Source organism: Oratosquilla oratoria, chromosome 17 (assembly GCF_046742065.1).
Source record: "Oratosquilla oratoria isolate Oo_2021 chromosome 17, ASM4674206v1, whole genome shotgun sequence".
NCBI lineage: Eukaryota > Metazoa > Arthropoda > Malacostraca > Stomatopoda > Squillidae > Oratosquilla > Oratosquilla oratoria.
In genome coordinates, this window is record NC_134793.1 from 18,762,811 (window position 1) to 18,781,328 (window position 18,518).

The window sequence follows — 18,518 nt, forward strand, 5'->3', positions numbered from 1 at the left end:
CTCCCCGGCGGGGAATCGAACCCCGGTCTCCCGCGTGACAGGCGGGGATACTCACCACTATACTACCGAGGAATGGCCTATGCGATTTACTTAAAATAGGAAATATATAGATTTTACATACTGGATAAACGTCGCTTCATTCCGGTGCTTCCCGAACAGAAGAGTTCTTGGGGGAAGGAAGGTGAGGTTCACCATCATCTTGGACCACGTGGTCTCATGATCGACAGTTTCACTCTCCCGAATGAGAGCTGAAGTGGTTATATATGACCAGAATTGTAGGGTCACAATAGGGATAATTTACCAGCGCTTCTATCCTTGGTCACCATAAGCTAATACCAACAATTTGCTTGGGCGGTGTTGTGTTTAGTGGTCTTATTCTTGCCAATATCAGTCCTTAAAGTGTTCAGATCTATATCAACCCATTGGAATATCATCGTTGAAGAATTCAGTACGGTTACTGCCAAACGGTTTTAGTCAACTGATCATTGTTTTTTTTTAAGTTTGGGTTCAAGGACAGAGAAAAGTTAATAAATTTAAGTGGGAGCATTCGCGTGGGTGGGAGTGTTGCTTCACACGCCGTCGCAAGCCCCCACGGCTTTTCCAGACAAGCTCCCATGCAGTCACCCTTCCCACTCCAAACCATCGAAAGTTTTGGTAAACTTTTCTCAACCATGAATTCTGCGGGGGCACCCTCCATCGAGGATTCTTATAGAGATAACCCTGTGAGTGGGATCAACATGAGATAAACATGCCACGTGCCCATATAGCCAGAGTTGACGTTCACGAATTATGCTGGCATTAGGCCTAAAGCAAGTCTTGGAGTACAGTCTTTGAGTTGATACAAAATCATTCCAGCGATACATCATGATTCTCCAAAGGCACCTGGTAATAAAAACGTCGAAATCTTTCTTCAAGCCGGCATTCAGTGTCCATGGTTCACAGTGGTACGAGACAGGGGGCACACGTTATTTGAAGGATCTTAGCCCAACAACATAAATATCGACACCATAATACCTGGTTGGGTGTATCCATGACGTCAGGGGTAATCCCAATAGAGGAAGAAAATACCTTTCTGTAAGTAAAAACGAGTGATTTTTTTTAGATATAATTTTCATTATTTCTAAAGGATGTGTAGTTATCTATGTACCCCCCTTTTTGTAAACTTACACAAAATACACACACATAGTATATATAAGGACAAACAACGGGCACATGCTTGTGTCGGTCTTGACAAATAGACAGCGGAGCTCATTTTAAAAATGTGTGAATCCTCTCACTTCAATTATGAGGTGCAGCCATGAGTGGCTGACACTATCTCCGGACTGGATCAAAGATAAATTTCCTCTGTATTTCTTGCACTCTTCACACACCAAAAGCTGGCAACAGGCAACTGCCTCTCTCATCTTACAACTTTCAGTCAGGGACAGAAACAGCCCCACGCTAATACAATAAAAATCCACAGATCATCATTTCTAGTAGCTGTCGGTTTCCAAACAGCGAATCAAAACAAAATTATATATACATACATATACCTATTCATATATAAATGAATTTGGCACATATATGTCATATATTGATAATTAGCCTTCAACAACTCATTCAATTAAACCTAAATTCTGTTATGCAACTCCTTCCTTTAAGTTATATTTACGTGGAATATGCCAAGATGTATTGCTGCTAACCCGTTAAAGAGAGGCTGCATGTGTCATAACATTCTAGTAAAATTAAAAGCAAAACAAGTTTAATTTAGCGTCCACTTTATTCTTAATTATATTTCACCTATTGCTTGAAATATTTCAATGATCTGCCAGCTATTCCTCGGTAGTATAGTGGTGAGTATCCCCGCCTGTCACGCGGGAGACCGGGGTTCGATTCCCCGCCGGGGAGGCATAACTTTTGAAATCATTAAGCATAAATATTATCAGTTAAATTTCACATATTCTTTGTGATTTTTCACTATCTGTCAGCCATTCCTCGGTAGTATAGTGGTGAGTATCCCCGCCTGTCACGCGGGAGACCGGGGTTCGATTCCCCGCCGGGGAGGCACAATGTTTTATATCACAATAATGCATCCAATTTTCGTTTCACATAAATTTCACATGTTGGTTGTGAGTCCTGAGTATCGTGCCAGCTATTCCTCGGTAGTATAGTGGTGAGTATCCCCGCCTGTCACGCGGGAGACCGGGGTTCGATTCCCCGCCGGGGAGGCACAATGTTTTATATCACTAATTATGCATCCAATTTTTGTTTCACATAAATTTCACATGACCCTTGTGAGTCCTGAATATCCTGCTTATAGCCATTCCTCGGTAGTATAGTGGTATCCCCGCCTGTCACGCGGGAGACCGGGGTTAGATTCCCCGCCGGGGAGGTAACAGCATTTTCTAAGTAGTACCTTTTACCATTACTTGTTAAATTTCGTATATTCATTGAAAAAAAAATCATTAATTGAAGGCTATTCCTCGGTAGTATAGTGGTGAGTATCCCCGCCTGTCACGCGGGAGACCGGGGTTCGATTCCCCGCCGGGGAGGCAATAGCATTTTCCAATTAGTGCATTTAGCATAACTTCAATTAAATTTCATATATTTCTTTAAAAAAAAATCAAGCAACTGAAGGTCATTCCTCGGTAGTATAGTGGTGAGTATCCCCGCCTGTCACGCGGGAGACCGGGGTTCGATTCCCCGCCGGGGAGGCAGCATTGTTATCTAATTACTTTTTGCATCACTCTTATTTCAGTTAAATTTTACATATTACTTCGGAATTCTCAGAGCCGTAACAGCTATTCCTCGGTAGTATAGTGGTGAGTATCCCCGCCTGTCACGCGGGAGACCGGGGTTCGATTCCCCGCCGGGGAGGCACAATGTTTTATAAGTATCACATGCATCCCATTTTCGTTTCACTTAAATTTCACATGTCCTTTGTGAGTCCTGAGTATCCTACCAACCATTCCTCGGTAGAATAGTGGTATCCCCTTCTATTACTTGGGAGACTGGTGTTTGTTTCCGTGCCGGGGAGGCAACAGCATTTTCCTAGTAGTACATTAAGCATTACTTCAGTTAATTTAATATATTAAAAAAATTACTTATTCCAAGGCCATTCCTCGGTAGTATAGTGGTGAGTATCCCCGCCTGTCACGCGGGAGACCGGGGTTCGATTCCCCGCCGGGGAGGCTACAGCATTTTTCAAGTAGTGCATTTAACAATACTTCAGTTGAATTTCATATATTCCTTAAAAATAAAAATCAGTAAACTTGATGCTATTCCTCGGTAGTATAGTGGTGAGTATCCCCGCCTGTCACGCGGGAGACCGGGGTTCGATTCCCCGCCGGGGAGGCACAATGTTTTCCAATTACTTTTTGCATCACTCTCGCTTCAGTTAAATTTCACATATTCGTTGGGAATTTTCAGAACTGTAACAGCTATTCCTCGGTAGTATAGTGGTGAGTATCCCCGCCTGTCACGCGGGAGACCGGGGTTCGATTCCCCGCCGGGGAGGCGCATTGTTATTTTTAAGATAAGTTTAAACACTAATTATCCCTTTAAATATCATGTATTCATTGATAAATTTCATTCTAGCATCGGCCATTCCTCGGTAGTATAGTGGCGAGTATCCCCGCCTGTCACGCGGGAGACCGGGGTTGGATTCCCCGCCGGGGAGGCGGTATTTTTTCTTTGTATACACTTTTCTTATTTTCACGTTTTCTTTTCATTCGTTTAGTCAACATTTTCTTCGTATGTCAGACTGAAGACTCGGACCTCAATTTGTCGATTCCCTTTAGTGTGCGGACGCGCGCTTGTGTGTATACTTAATCCGTGGTGCCTATCAATCGTAACATATTAAATTGAACTATTTTTACCATGAGAATTTCATGATAATGTTTCGAAATTTCGGGAGACAGAAATCTTTTTAAACCAACAATTAAACAATTAACAAACCATTAATTGCACAGGTTATTAATGTAGCTAATGATCCTTTAGTCCTCATAATTCTAAACTATTACAAATGACAATATGCAACACTAACAGTGATATATGACTTTTCCCTTCTTTATTTGGCACATTGTGTTCTTATGGCCCAGACACACTGCCAAATCACGGGGAAAGATAAATATAATTAATCATTTTGATGCTGTTAGTCATAGTCTTCATAAACTTGAAAATAAAATTCACAATACTGTTACAAAACTGAAAGGATACTGGCGACCCAAATGATAGAAATCTTACATAGACACGAGGCGAGATTTTGTAGCATGCCTGAAGACGAAACTTAGATAAGGTATTAGTCTTCCTTCTAGGAAATTGGCCAAGATGTTTAAAAATAAATAAATTCTGAATTGGACAAACCCAAGTACTACAAAGGATTACAAAGGCGGACCATGCCGGCAGGAGACCTTTTGGTCCATATCTAGATAGGATGCGAAAAATATAAATAAAAGCTATAATAATGTAATCAATACAATACATAAATAAATGCATATAATCAAATAATAAACAAGCAGGTAAATAATAGCCACATAACTAATAATAAATGTGAATCGAGCAAATAATAACCAAATGGTAACAAAATAAATATTAAATCATAGTCATTAAAGCATCTTGCTTAGGTGCTTATCTAAATGATTCTTAAAGCTTCGAACTGAACTACATTGCACTGCATCTGCATTAAGTTTATTACATTCATTAACTACACGGTTGGCGAAGTTGTTTCTACCCACTTCCAAATTGAATCTATTTTCAGACAGTTTGAGACCATTGTTTCTTGTCCAATTATCATTCAGTGTGAAAATTTTGTCACTTTTGATGTCAATTCCCTGTAGAATTTTAAAAACCTGTATTAAGTCACATCTGAGTCTGTTTGTTTTTTTGTTTTTTTAAGGAAAACGGATTAATGTTTTAGTCGATTTTAGTATGAATTATTGTTTATATTTGGAATCAGTTTTGTGGCTCGCCGTTGTGCTTTTTCTAATCTGTCAATGTCTTTAATGAGATTCGGTCACCATACGGAAACAGCATATTCCAAATGTGGACGAGCCTCACGACTTATATAGCTCGTTAAACTTTCAATTAAATTATCGATCTTCCAAGGGTTTTACCAACGGAAATTTTGCCAGATAACGCAATAATAATCATAGCATTGTGGACAATAAATTCAAATAAATTTTAGGGAAAATTTATTTCTTGTGTTGTGGCAAATTGCCAAAAGTGTCGCTTGGGATCACTTTAACATACTCAATAAAGGCTAGATCACCCCCCACCCCTCGTAAATCGGACTTTTTGTAGTGACTTCCAATAAGATTATTTTAACACAAGTTAAAAGGATACTCTTAGCACAAAAATATGTATATCTTCGACAACTGTTCATGCAGGGAAAGTGCATCTAAAAGTATGCATCGGCCGGGAATCGAACCCGGGCCTCCCGCGTGGCAGGCGAGAATTCTACCACTGAACCACCGATGCTCCGCTACAATTTGCCCATGGCGATTTTATTAAGACTGCCGAACATTATTCCATGTTTCTCTTAAGAGTACACATTCTTCTAGTCACTTAGCTACCAGTATCAATATGGTACCTCATGATCAAGTGACGAGAAGAGTAGTTCTCCTTTTTCTCAATATTTTTCTTTTTGCTAAAACTGTCATAGTTTTGTATTTATAATCCCATATTTTCCTAGGCTCAGGGAGCTCCATTTCAGAGGCCGCAAACAAATCTTATGAGTAAAGGTACTTATTTTGCTTTGTTCATCTACCCATCCCATCGACAGTACTTGGGGACGTAACCGACGAACTTTAGACAAATTCCTAAAATCTGTGTCAGACGAAGTCCCAGTACCTGGCTACACCATATGTAGGACCCTTAATGCCATACCAAATCAAGTGGGCATCCTGAAAGGACACCCAAGGTCTGGTAACAGCGGTGGACCCCCTCGACTGAGAGGATAGACCTCTTACGCAATCTTCTAACACCGCAACACCTGTTCTCCTACCTCTTACATATATCCATTTACACGTGTATATATGAATAAATTCATACATAAACATTCGTACACGTACAAAATACTTTGGCAATAATGCGAGTGTGAATTTAAGGATAATTTTGATGTCAAACGTGTGAGTGGAAGTTCAGAAATCATGACAAAGGACTATGCATCTTGGGGGCGAAAAAGTGAAAACATGGTTGAGTTTATAGCGTTGCAATTTTAGCTATTCTCTTAGTTTAATTCTCCTGCACCTGTAAAATGAAATCTTAAAAACATAAAGATATCAATATAAAATAATACTTATGACATATGCATACAAAAGTAATATAAAACTAATTTGGGCCTCGTTGGCAATGTCATACCTAGGAATACTTACCTGGCGCAGGAGATTGTCATAACAATGTGGTCTACGCATATACTGATATATATATATATATATATATATATATATATATATATATATATATATATATATATATATTCGTATATTTATATGAAACACTATAATGAAACCTGAGTCTCGATGCCAATGCAGTTATCACCTTAGCGCCGTACATGCAAGGTCCGGGAATACTTACCTGGCAGAGGAGAAAAGGGATCACTAAAAGGATAACAGGATCTGGACTATGGTCATGTGTCACATTCTCAACTTAAACCCTCACACGAGAGGGTTTGGATTTTGCAATTATAGAAAGAAGTACCACCAAAAAGACGAGAAAAAAATTACCAACTTGGTGTTTTACATAAAGTACAGTTGAAAGAAAAATAAACAAATTGATAAAAAATAAATAATAATTGTAATAGCAATAATAATGATAATAACATAATGGTAATAACAATAAAATAAAAACAGAAGTACAATAAAATACTGTGGTGTGAATGTGGTGCGGGTATAGGTGTGCGGTTGGCACCCCGGCACGGGGTCAAAGGTCACCCTGTAGAAGGGGGATGAAAGGGCGTCGGCCGAGGGGGACGTGACAGTGTCGAGAAAACGAGGGGAAATGAGAGAAAAGTCCAGTGGAGGAAATATGGAGAACAATTAGCTAAGGTAGGAAGGTAGGATTAGATTGGAGTCATTAGAGTGAGATTAACTAGAAGTGACTTTGTCATAGAGTCCTGCGACGTCGAAGGCAAGTGAACTGCGCACCCCCTTGAACAAATACTTATAAAAAAAAAAAAGGGGCAAGCGTCCCTGAAATATCCCTGATATTAACGTTCGGGGTAATTTAAAGACATTTCCCCTACATCAGGACCGAATTAGTATATTTGTCGTCATATTCTTTCCGTATTGATCCTCTGCAGGTACTTTACATTTCTGACATTTCAAAAGATATACAAATGTGTATTTACACGCGCATCTGAGAAAATAAGGTACCAGCATTACCCTATGGATCGGACCATGAGTTCTGAGCTCTCGATCGCGAGGCCAATAAGTGCTCCAAGATCGTGGTGAGACACAAACACACGTTCGTGGGTATTTACATAATTGTAAAATGCAGGATTCATGTTCATAGGATCCCGTTTATCTTTATTCATCAAAATTTCTCTTAATATCATATATGTTATTGATCTCCGTCATTTCATCTAATTCACTCCATAAACTAATGCATCATGTGGAAACCTGTATTTCTTAACGTTCTTCCAATATTCCATTTTATATTTTCTTCATATTCTATCAATCCATACTACTAGATGTCCCCCATCTCTTTTTGTGCTTGTGCGAACGCGTATAAAGTTTGTAGTTCTGTGGTACAACAGATAATTAAATAATTCATGAAGCACAGGTGCCGCACAATCAACTCTGTATGTATTAAAACATGCATCGGCCGGGAATCGAACCCGGGCCTCCCGCGTGGCAGGCGAGAATTCTACCACTGAACCACCGATGCGGCTCCTTAGACCTACTCACATTTATATGATAGTTTGTCACTCTGACGATCAATTATAGATTATGATTCAATTACACCCCGAATATTCAATTTTAGTTTAATAAAATTGTCTAGCGTAAGAGAGAAATCAGTGGGCGTCATATATGAATCCGTGGAGCGCCACAAAGTCAACACCTTAAGCTCATCACACACCCATTACCCATAGATCGGGGCACATATAAACTCTGACCTCTAATTCTGGAAGGTAATAGCTGTCGAACACGTGACCCAAGAGCAAGGTAAATTACACACAAGACATTTCTTAACCCGTTTCTGTTCCACGAACTGGTTAGCGGAGACACTTCATCTCTTAAGTCAGTTTAATAAAACGTTCATAACGTGCAGGTAATTCCTACACACACGGGGAAGACCTAAACAAATCACTAATCCGGCAACAAATCATCAGTGCATAAAAATTAAAACGATAAAGTCACACAGTGCTACAAATGAGGGGAAGCGAGATAGTAGAGATGGGGGTAGAAAAGAATATGAAAGAATTGTGAGTTTTCCGGCGCTTCTATCGTTATAACCGATTTCGCGCCGCCACCGTACATTACTTCATATTTCACGAATCTGTCTGGTCAGTCAAGGGTAGGTTGCTTAGGAGTCTTGTTTTATGGAGGACGGTGTGTTGGGATGAATTTGTGTATTTGGTGTAATATTGTTGTATGAAGGGGCATCATCGGATATTATGGTAGTGTTTGTGATATGGTGAAGGGAGCTTTGCACTGGCAGGCAGGAGGATGATTTCCTGTGATGGGATGATCATAGGTGAAGCAGGATTGTCCTATTCTTAGGCGTACCAGTACTGTTTCAAAACATCAGATATGTTGATGTGAGAGCAACCATGGGTGTGTGCTTATCAGTTTCTAATGTTCTTGGTAATTGCCCCCAGCGTCTTTGTCATATGCTCAACAACGTAGACCGAAGGACTGGGTAGTTGCATTTTAGTGGTAGTCCAGTGGAAACACAGAAAAGAGAAGGATGCTGCCTTTCGAGTTGCCTTGCCGGCCTGTTTATTGCCAGGCATGCCAGCATGAGATACCTTGTAGCAGGATACATATTAGAAGAGAACTGAGATCTCTACGGGACACTAACGGATTTTGTAAACCAGCGGGCGGCGGGACTTCAGGGTGGAGATAGTTTGTAGGAATCCTACGGCATCGGGAGCCTTTCACCAGTGGAAGACCTACTATCTTCCATGAGGAGCAAAGGCCTTCCAAGGTTCTACAGATGAGCCAAGACCTGAGTGACCCTCCATTTGTATGCATATTTGTACAATACACACACACACACACACACATATATGCTGATTACCATTAAGGAAAATAAAATACGAAATTCCTAGGCGCTTTCGCGTATTTCGCATCTTATATCTTCCTTGAAGATTTGAAATACACGAAAACTCTTGTGAGTTTGGTGTTTCTATTTTCATTAGTGGTAGCCAGCATATTATCAGATCACCTGCCATTTTTATAAATTATGTACGCGCGCACACACTCACAATATATGTAATATATACATATGTGTACACATGTACAGTATGTGAATTGAAATTGACAGCTGCTCTTCAGCTTGAGCACGTGTGTTGCTAAGACTTAATCTTAGCAACACACGCGGAGGGGGTTGCAAGGCTCCCCCCCACCAGAAATCCAGGATGTGTTTGAAATTTTGCCGGTTGTCACGTATTTCGTTATATTTATAAGTTATAGAATATCAGTGTATGACTGATGAGGGTAAAAATGTAACTCGTATAATGTAAATATATGTCTGCGCGGCCAATTTGAAGTATCTTTATAAAACCTTATACCATTAATCATATATCTATATTTAATTTTGTCCCCCTACAAAAATTCCAGCGGGCGCCCCTGGGATGTGTAACTAATAGAAATGCTCATACGATTATATTAGCCCTCATCCCTTCACACCCACCCACAGATCCAATGTCTGGGTTACCGACCTCCTTCATAATCCCACCATTAACGATATATAGTGTTCATACACACATGTAGGCTATACACACACAAGTAAAACAATGACCAGGGGCAAGATGTTTGCAAGTTTCCTCACAACAAAAACGTTAAGAACTCATCATCTAGCTGTAATATTGACTAAGAAATATATAAACAAACATTAGAAATTACTTATCCTTACTAAATCCCACTATTCTCAGCCATTCCTCGGTAGTATAGTGGTGAGTATCCCCGCCTGTCACGCGGGAGACCGGGGTTCGATTCCCCGCCGGGGAGGCAACAGTTTTCTTGAACGTCCAAGATTGATCTCACATAAGTCTCAACTTTTAAAGGTTAAAGTAAAAATTCATGTGCGTAAGAGTTGTTAATAACACCTTAACTTTGTCAAGGTGGCGACATTTTTCTTGCACGTCCAAGACTGATCTCACATCTGCCTCAAATCTTAAAGGTTGAAGTAAAATTCCTTGTGCGTATGATGGAAATGTCAATGACACCTTAACTTTGTCAGGGAGGCGACAGTTTTCTTGCACGCCCAAGACTGATCTCACATCTGCTTCAAATCTTAAAGGTTAAAGTAAAATTCCATGTGCGTATGATGGGATTGTTAATAACACCTTAACTTTGTCAGGGGGGCGAGTTTTCTTGCACGTCCAAGATTGATCTCACATCTGCCTCAAATTGTTAAGGTTGAAGTAAAATTCCTTGTGCGTATGATGGAATTGTTAAGAACACCTTAACTTTGTCAGGGAGGCGAGAGTTTTCTTGTCCAAGACTGATCTCACATCTGCATAAAATCTTAAAGGTTGAAGTAAAACCCATGTGCGTACGATGGAAATGTTAACACTTTAACTTTGTCAGTCAAATGGACAAGTGAAACATTGGAAATGGATTAACTCTCGATGATATTTTGGGCTATAGTTTACCAGTGATTCTAACCTTATAAACAATGTATTTATCAGCGCTTCTATTCTTAAAGGCAGTCTACCAGCGCTTCCCTCCTCATGAACAATAATACGCCGTTGTCGTGCGTTGTCCTATATTGCGTATGTTGGTTTAACTATTCAAGGGTATTTATAGTTTGCTCAATGTGTGGACTCGGGTGTATGAAGTTTCGAAAGTGAGCTCTTACAGGATGGCGATGGATGACAACGAACCGAAGGACCTCCTCAAAATTGACAAAGATCGGTGCACAAAAGTTCCTCGTTGTTCCAAAACAAAATTAAAACAACTATGTTCGTGATTTTCGATACTGCGAATTTTCTGTGACCAGGACCTGTGACTACCACTTTCACTGTCTGTTCAAGCACACAGGTAAAAGAGGCATCTTCGGCCGTAGCATATCTCCTGGCGTAAGCGTCTCACTTCTTGAGATTCGAAATTCTGACCACAACCCGATTATCTCACTGCTTTTTTCAATATACGTGAATAACTACGTGAGTATACTATACATATTTGCAATATAGCACCGTGTGCGGAAATGTCTGCATACTTTTTATGCGTTAAATGTTTTAGTGAACCCCACTGGGCTAGATTCGCGATTCTTTAGGATTGGACACTTATATCTATCAGAGCTATATTTTTTTAACATCTACAATACCTTCTATTATCAACTCTATGATTTCATCTCCTCGGTGCAATATTGTCCCCAAAGATTGAAACGCTAGTTATCGACGATGAAATATGAAGGCTCACTTGTTCATCTTGTCGGGACTTGATGTCGGACAAAGTTCCTCCAACCATTTGGTCATCCTCCATTTTTCAGCCTCGCTAATGTTCTCCAGCCACTTCTTGCAGGGTTTCTCGATAGATCTCCTACCCCCTGGGCGATCCATGGGTCTCCGTGACCATTTTTGGGCTCTCTTCTCTTTAGGTTCCCACAGTATTGTAACAGAGTCCTCGATCAGGTTCAGAATGGAATATTTTATCGCTTCACATGACACCATATGATGCCAATCCTTCAAAATTCCAGAAATGACCCATCAACATTATGTACAACATCAGGGTATGTGAAGCTTTCTGGGACTTCACTGCCCTCGCCACGTGCATGGGCAAACTTAGTTGCATTATTCAGTCAGCCCACAAACGTCTGAACCTTGGTCTTGGTCAACCAGACGTGGAGATCCAGGCGGTCTGGCCACCTTGTGCATTGACTCGAGGGCTGAAACCATGACATGCTAAGACTCCGTAAGAAGTACAGTATCATCGGTAAAGACAAGGTGACTTTGGAGTTAGTAATGGATGTTCCACAATGGCACCCATCGAAAAGCCTGCCCAGTACCCAGTCAATGCAGATGTTGAAAAATACCGAGGCGAGGATGCAACCTTGCTTCACTCAGACTTCTTACCTTTTAATAAAAGGGTTAGAAGTTGGGCATATTTCCATAAAGCAATTTCAGTTCAAGAGAGACAAACATATGGTCAATATTCACCACAAGAATTCCACCGATTCGCTGATCCCAGAAGATTCTACGATGCACTGAATCAAAAGATTTATTGGTACCATTGCTACAAGCAACCCCTGTTCAAACTCATATACGCGCTCCACAAGAACATGAAGGGCTAAGATCAGACCAGTTGTTGGTTTTCCGGGCGTGAACCCAGAGTGCTAAGGCGTCTGGAACTTAAACAAGACTATAATTCCAAACAACACAGCACTCCGGTAAACTCTACAGTTCTGTAGGATCTTTCAACGAGTACTAAGACAAATGTAATCGATTTCTTTTGCCACACTTCCGCTCTGACACAAGTCCATCGGCGAGGCTTTCGTCTCCTCTGGAACTAAGACGCTTCAATCTTCTGGATTTTGCAGAATTCATAAAAGAAAATTTATTATTCCTAGTTAAGAGTCATTGAGACCAACACTTATTTAATGGCCAAAGCTGTCGGTGTCAGTAATATTAGAAGTCGTCCAAAACTACAACGGTGTCCCTGCAGCAAGTACCGGTTGACTTTCGAGTCAAACTTAACATAAAACATATTTCTCTTGAAGCCCATACACCTTGGTAGGAGCATGTACTGCAACAATATATGAAGTTCAAGGTATACTTCAACCTAACCAACACCATAAGCTCAACCCCAGTAATCCCTATAATGGAGGGTTGTATTCGGCTAACTCTGGCTATAGGTAACTTCCGACCATGGTGGGATTACTGTGTGTGTGTGTGTGTGTGTGTGTGTGTGTGTGTGTGTCTGTGAGTGCGCGCGTTTGCAATAAACACATAACTGATCCATAACCCGACAAACAGAATAACACGAATTATATAAAAAGACACAAATTACGTATTTCATATATAGCACATTATGTCAGGGATCGGGTCACTAGATATTCGAAAAAGAAAACGGGTTACCTCTTCTGACCAGATTTGTTCCTTCAATCACAAGTTCCCGCTGTATATTATCACAATTTTACTAAGGAAAAAACAACAACAACATTTAGGCCCTCTTTAGTTTAAGCAGATCACTACATACATTCCTCAACAACAAATAATTTCTTCAGTTCTCGACTTTCAACTAGGTTTACATTACACTTCACATGTGTATTTACATTATGTCAGTGGTAAAATGTAATTAACCTCTTATATACATTTTTCACATGTGAATGGAAGTTCACACTTAAATAAAAGTGTGCATCGGCCGGGAATCGAACCCGGGCCTCCCGCGTGGCAGGCGAGAATTCTACCACTGAACCACCGATGCTCCTTCACTTCCCTGCAGGAACAGAAACTGTACCCAAAATCTTCAAACACATTCCGTATATGCACCTTAAAATGTATAAAAGTGCTGCCTCCCCGGCGGGGAATCGAACCCCGGTCTCCCGCGTGACAGGCGGGGATACTCACCACTATACTACCGAGGAACCGGCTGATTGCATTCGCAAGAAACACGATACAGCCCGTGCAGTAGCCCCGGATACATCTAACTTGAAAGTTAATTATGTTACCAAAATACTTATGATTTTTATTATTTCCTTTACGTATGAGTGAGGTGATACGTGCAGCGACAATGGGGATGGAACAAAAGTTAAGAGTTTTTGAAAATGCTGTCCTGAGAAATATTTTGGACCTGATCATCGATCCAGAAACGGAACAGCGGAGGAGACAACTGAGAACTAAGGAATATGTATGCTAAACCTTGCGTAATGGGAGTTGTGTAAGTCAGGAGACTGGGATGGGCTGAACACGTGATTATAATGTCGGAAGACCGATTCCTTAAAAGAATGGCGGGTGGATGTGTTAGGGATGGCAGGAGATTACCTGGAAGACTCCAGAAAAGATGGCAGGACTACGTAAGGAGTAATCTAGAAAAAATGAGGAAAACTGATTAGCAAGACTGAAAGGACATAGCACAAGACAAAGATGGCAGAAGCTTGTGTCAGCGGCCAGGGTTCTACACGAGGACTAAGGACCACCAGAGTAGAATATAGTAGTACGTATGTGTACAAATGAACAACTCAATGGTGGGTACCTGCATGTGATTCTCAGAGATAAACGCAGGATAATAGGTTTCCTACCTTTTTAAAACTCATAAATTCCACTTCCACGTGGAGAACAGGCAACCAGTGACTGATCTACTACATGTCGGTGGCACAGAATCCGTCCCATACTCATAGAAGTGTAAGACAATGATGTCAACAAAAATGCCACAGAAAGCACTTTTTTTTTTTTTTTTTTATCAGTACGGGGTTTCGTATGAGAGTTTATCAATTACCCGCAATTCATACTTTTGAATATGCTGTAATACCAGGACTAAGGGGGAACCAGAAATGAGGCATACATCTACCGAAAACACCTTTCCTCCTTATATGGAGGGTGGCCGACAAAGACATACACTCACCTTTCACCCATCCAAAACCATTTGTTTACATTTTATCTTAGCTTCTCCTGGATGTTGGGTCATCCCAGTCCCCCGTCCACAGCTCGCGTCATATGCAGTGCAGCAGGACACAGTACCTCCACAGCAGAGCCCTACAACCGAAGCTGATTTACCCCCACTGCTTCATTAAATGGCGACCCTCCCTCGTTGTCCACTCACGCAGTGTCTCCTCTGACACACAGACAACAGACTAACGTTTATTTCCTGAGATATTTACTAGAGGATCGTGGGCCGTTGCCAGCCACTGTGGGCCTGTGGGTTTCCAATCTGTGGAACTCGAAGCATTATATATTACTACTTCAGAGTAAATAAGAAGTTGGCCTCCACCGAATCTACAGGACTCCACAGTAACTACAGGATTCCACCGGATCTAGAGGACTCCATCCGATCTACAGAGCTCCATCGGATCTACAGGACTCCCACGGGCTTACAGGACTCTACCGAATCCACAGGACTCTACCGAATCCACAGGACTCTACCGAATCCACAGGACTCTACCGAATCCACAGGACTCTACCGAATCCACAGGACTCCACAGCATCTACAGGATTCCACCGGATCTACAGAGGTCTATTGGATCTACAGGGGTCTTTCGGAGCTACAGGGCTCTACCGGATCTACAGGACTCCACCGGATCTACAGGACCCCACCGTATCTACAAGACACCATCTCTACAGGACTCCACCGCTCTATTGACAGTCATAATTTGGCTTATTTTGGAAAATTATATATCTATTATTATTATCAATTAAAACTACTGGAAACAAATGCATCATGATTATCGGTCCTTTGAGTAGCCTACAGGTCGCGGGACACTAAGCATTTCTCGCTATAGTAGACGCAACGAGAAGTGGCCGCTAAGGCGGGGTTAGGGAATTTTCCGGTGTTGCCACATCTCCACAGATAATATGGCCCGCACGGCTCGCCCACCCACCCGCTCTCTCTCTCTCTCTCTCTATATATATATATATAATGTATTTATCCATGGCGAGAACGTGCGTGTGGATGCAATGCTTTCTGAATGCAGTGTGGGGGCGTGGCTAGAGAAGGGATGGAGTGGCAACGTCGCTCTCTCCCGCTCATATGCCATGTCCACGACTCGAGGAAACGAAACCTTTGTATAGAAAACATTGCTTTGATTTTTACCTCAGTGGTGGTGTGTGAAAAAAAAATTACAATATAATTATATGTGGCAACATTATAAAATTATAAAATAAAATTTAAAATCAAATCAAATTATAAAATAATTATATGTGGCAACACAGGGGGAATCGCCGTGCTCCGCCTTAACGGCCAGTCTTCGATGCACCGAGTATAGTATGCTACTTCGTTAGAGAAGCTGAATGGCGAAATAAGAGAAGGTAAACCAATACGGATGTTAGACACGTTGTTGAGGCGTTTTTTCGTCAGTCAACAACATTGTAACCGAGGTCATTTCTTTACTCAAACGAAGTAGCAAAAGCAAATAGCAAGTGTGCCAACACCTTAATTCCCAAAACCCATTTCCATGACTAATCCTGAGTACCTAAAGTTAAATATGATCTAGGTGGCAGTACACTACGGAAAAAGACAGGATTCGGTTGCTCTAGTATCACGCAAATACATTTTTACATTTGAAAGATTTTTCTTTTTCCTATGGAATGGCTACGTTACGTTGTATTAAATTTGGAGCTATTGAAAAACGCAAATTTCATGTTCAGTATTCGCGTTTGCGTGTTTCTGGAATTTTGCGAAAGATTCTTTACACTTAAATTCTTTCGGACAGCGATATACTGGATATTCTTCACTTAAAGTGACCATAATCCTCATTCCTCGGTAGTATAGTGGTGAGTATCCCCGCCTGTCACGCGGGAGACCGGGGTTCGATTCCCCGCCGGGGAGACCCAGCCTTTTAAACATCAAAGTCACAGCATTAAGTCTAACACTCACCAGTGAGATTCTCAAAATGGCCGTCCAAACCTCTTCTCCATGTAGCATCGGTGGTTCAGTGGTAGAATTCTCGCCTGCCACGCGGGAGGCCCGGGTTCGATTCCCGGCCGATGCATCCTTTTAACACATTCATGAAAATAAATGCACATTAATATTTTGTCTACTATAGTGGTTGGAAGGTGTAAATTGCTATTTCCGTGTGTGTGTGTGTATATATATGTATATATATATATTATATATATATATATGTGTGTGTGTGTGTATATATATATATATTATATATATATATATGTGTGTGTGTGTATTTATATGTATATTTATGTATATATATGTATATATACTGTATATGTATATATATATGTATATGTGTGTGCAATTATATATATATATATATACACACTCATACATGTGTGTATATGTATATACATACATTTACATTTCTACAAGAAAACAAAATTTGGATACATGTACAGACGATTGATGCCTCCCTATCTTAGAGGCATTATATATTAGAGTTGAGCCCAAACAAACATACAAGCAGAAGACCTCAAGGCCCTTCCAAGCATGCAACAGACCGCCACAAACTCAAATATGGAACAAAACACCACAAACCTCAATATGTGACAAAATGCCATAAAACCAAGCATGTGACTTTTCATCACAACCCAAAGGCACGCGGCTCTCCCAAACATATGACAACGACCACTGAGTTACCCAGTAATCTGGTAACCTCCCCCAGTGAAGAGCAGGTATGAACTCTAACATATAATTTCAAAATATCACACCATTCATCGGAACATTCTTCCCTAACTACAGAGAAAGAATATCCTAAGCTAATAAAGAAGGGTCTTGTACCTGTAATCGCGATCCACTAATAATGACCACCTACAGTGAAGTCATAAACCTTTCAAATGAGAATAACATCATAGTAAGGCATATAGAAAATACTCCTAAGAAAACAATAATCGCACAACTTGACATCACTTTTAATGAGGTATATACAGTACATATACCGAGTGCGGCAGGTATTTGAGAACAAAGGAACGTCCGTGGAATAAGGAAAATGACACTGTAGATAGAGCATTTCAGTACCATTTACTGTTCTGTACAGGTGAATATCTACCCAACACATGTATTCATTCGATGAAACCGCCATCATTCGCAATAACAGGTTCTAGATGACGTCTAAAATGCTGGCAGGAAGTAATGAAGTGGGTCTTGGGAATATGTGCCATTGCAGCTGCAATAGCTTGCTGGAGAGTTGCAAGGGTGTTGTGTGGATGCATATTGGAGGCCCTCTCAACAACGCCCCAGACATAATAGTCTAAAGGATTAACATCAGGAGAGCTAGGGGACCAAATGCTGGGAGTAACGTGGTCGTGAAAATTGTTGACCAGCCATTCTTGGGTGGTGTGAGCCGTATGCGATGGAGCAGACTCCTGTTGGAAAACATACGGCCTGCCACGTGCTACAGCAGCAATCCATAGTTTCACAACTGTCTAAAAACATTGGTGTAAGCAGCGGCGTTGACTCGACGACCTTGAGGAAAGTAATGTGGAGGCATCACGTCGCCGTGATTGCTCACGACACCCAGAACCATTATGGAGGCTGGAAATTTTGTGTGCATGACTGTCGGAACCTCCTCGGTGGTTTGATACAGCCAACGATCATTTCTACAGTTCACCTTCTGGTCTTGGACAATTTTTTTCTCATCAGAGAAGAACCACAGCATTCCTGGCTCCCCCGGATGTTTCAGCTTGTTTAAGAGACTCTTGGCCCTAGTAACTCGGTTCCCCCTGTTGTCTGAGACATGAACTGTCCTCTCCGCATCACGTACGA

At 41.1% G+C, this 18,518-nt stretch overlaps 6 non-coding genes across 6 annotated transcripts; 1 reads left to right on the forward strand and 5 right to left on the reverse strand.

Moving 5' to 3' along the window:
* On the reverse strand, positions 1-72 carry TRNAD-GUC (transfer RNA aspartic acid (anticodon GUC)). Its single transcript has one exon. It is a non-coding gene; the product is annotated as a tRNA-Asp (tRNA).
* Positions 73-5,386: 5,314 nt separating this feature from the next.
* On the reverse strand, positions 5,387-5,457 carry TRNAG-GCC (transfer RNA glycine (anticodon GCC)). The gene has a single exon. It is a non-coding gene; the product is annotated as a tRNA-Gly (tRNA).
* Positions 5,458-7,795: 2,338 nt separating this feature from the next.
* TRNAG-GCC (transfer RNA glycine (anticodon GCC)) lies at positions 7,796-7,866 on the reverse strand. The gene has a single exon. It is a non-coding gene; the product is annotated as a tRNA-Gly (tRNA).
* A 5,637-nt stretch (positions 7,867-13,503) lies between these two features.
* TRNAG-GCC (transfer RNA glycine (anticodon GCC)) lies at positions 13,504-13,574 on the reverse strand. Its single transcript has one exon. It is a non-coding gene; the product is annotated as a tRNA-Gly (tRNA).
* An 88-nt stretch (positions 13,575-13,662) lies between these two features.
* TRNAD-GUC (transfer RNA aspartic acid (anticodon GUC)) lies at positions 13,663-13,734 on the reverse strand. The gene has a single exon. It is a non-coding gene; the product is annotated as a tRNA-Asp (tRNA).
* Positions 13,735-16,723: 2,989 nt separating this feature from the next.
* TRNAG-GCC (transfer RNA glycine (anticodon GCC)) lies at positions 16,724-16,794 on the forward strand. The gene has a single exon. It is a non-coding gene; the product is annotated as a tRNA-Gly (tRNA).
* The last annotated feature ends 1,724 nt before the right edge of the window (positions 16,795-18,518 follow it).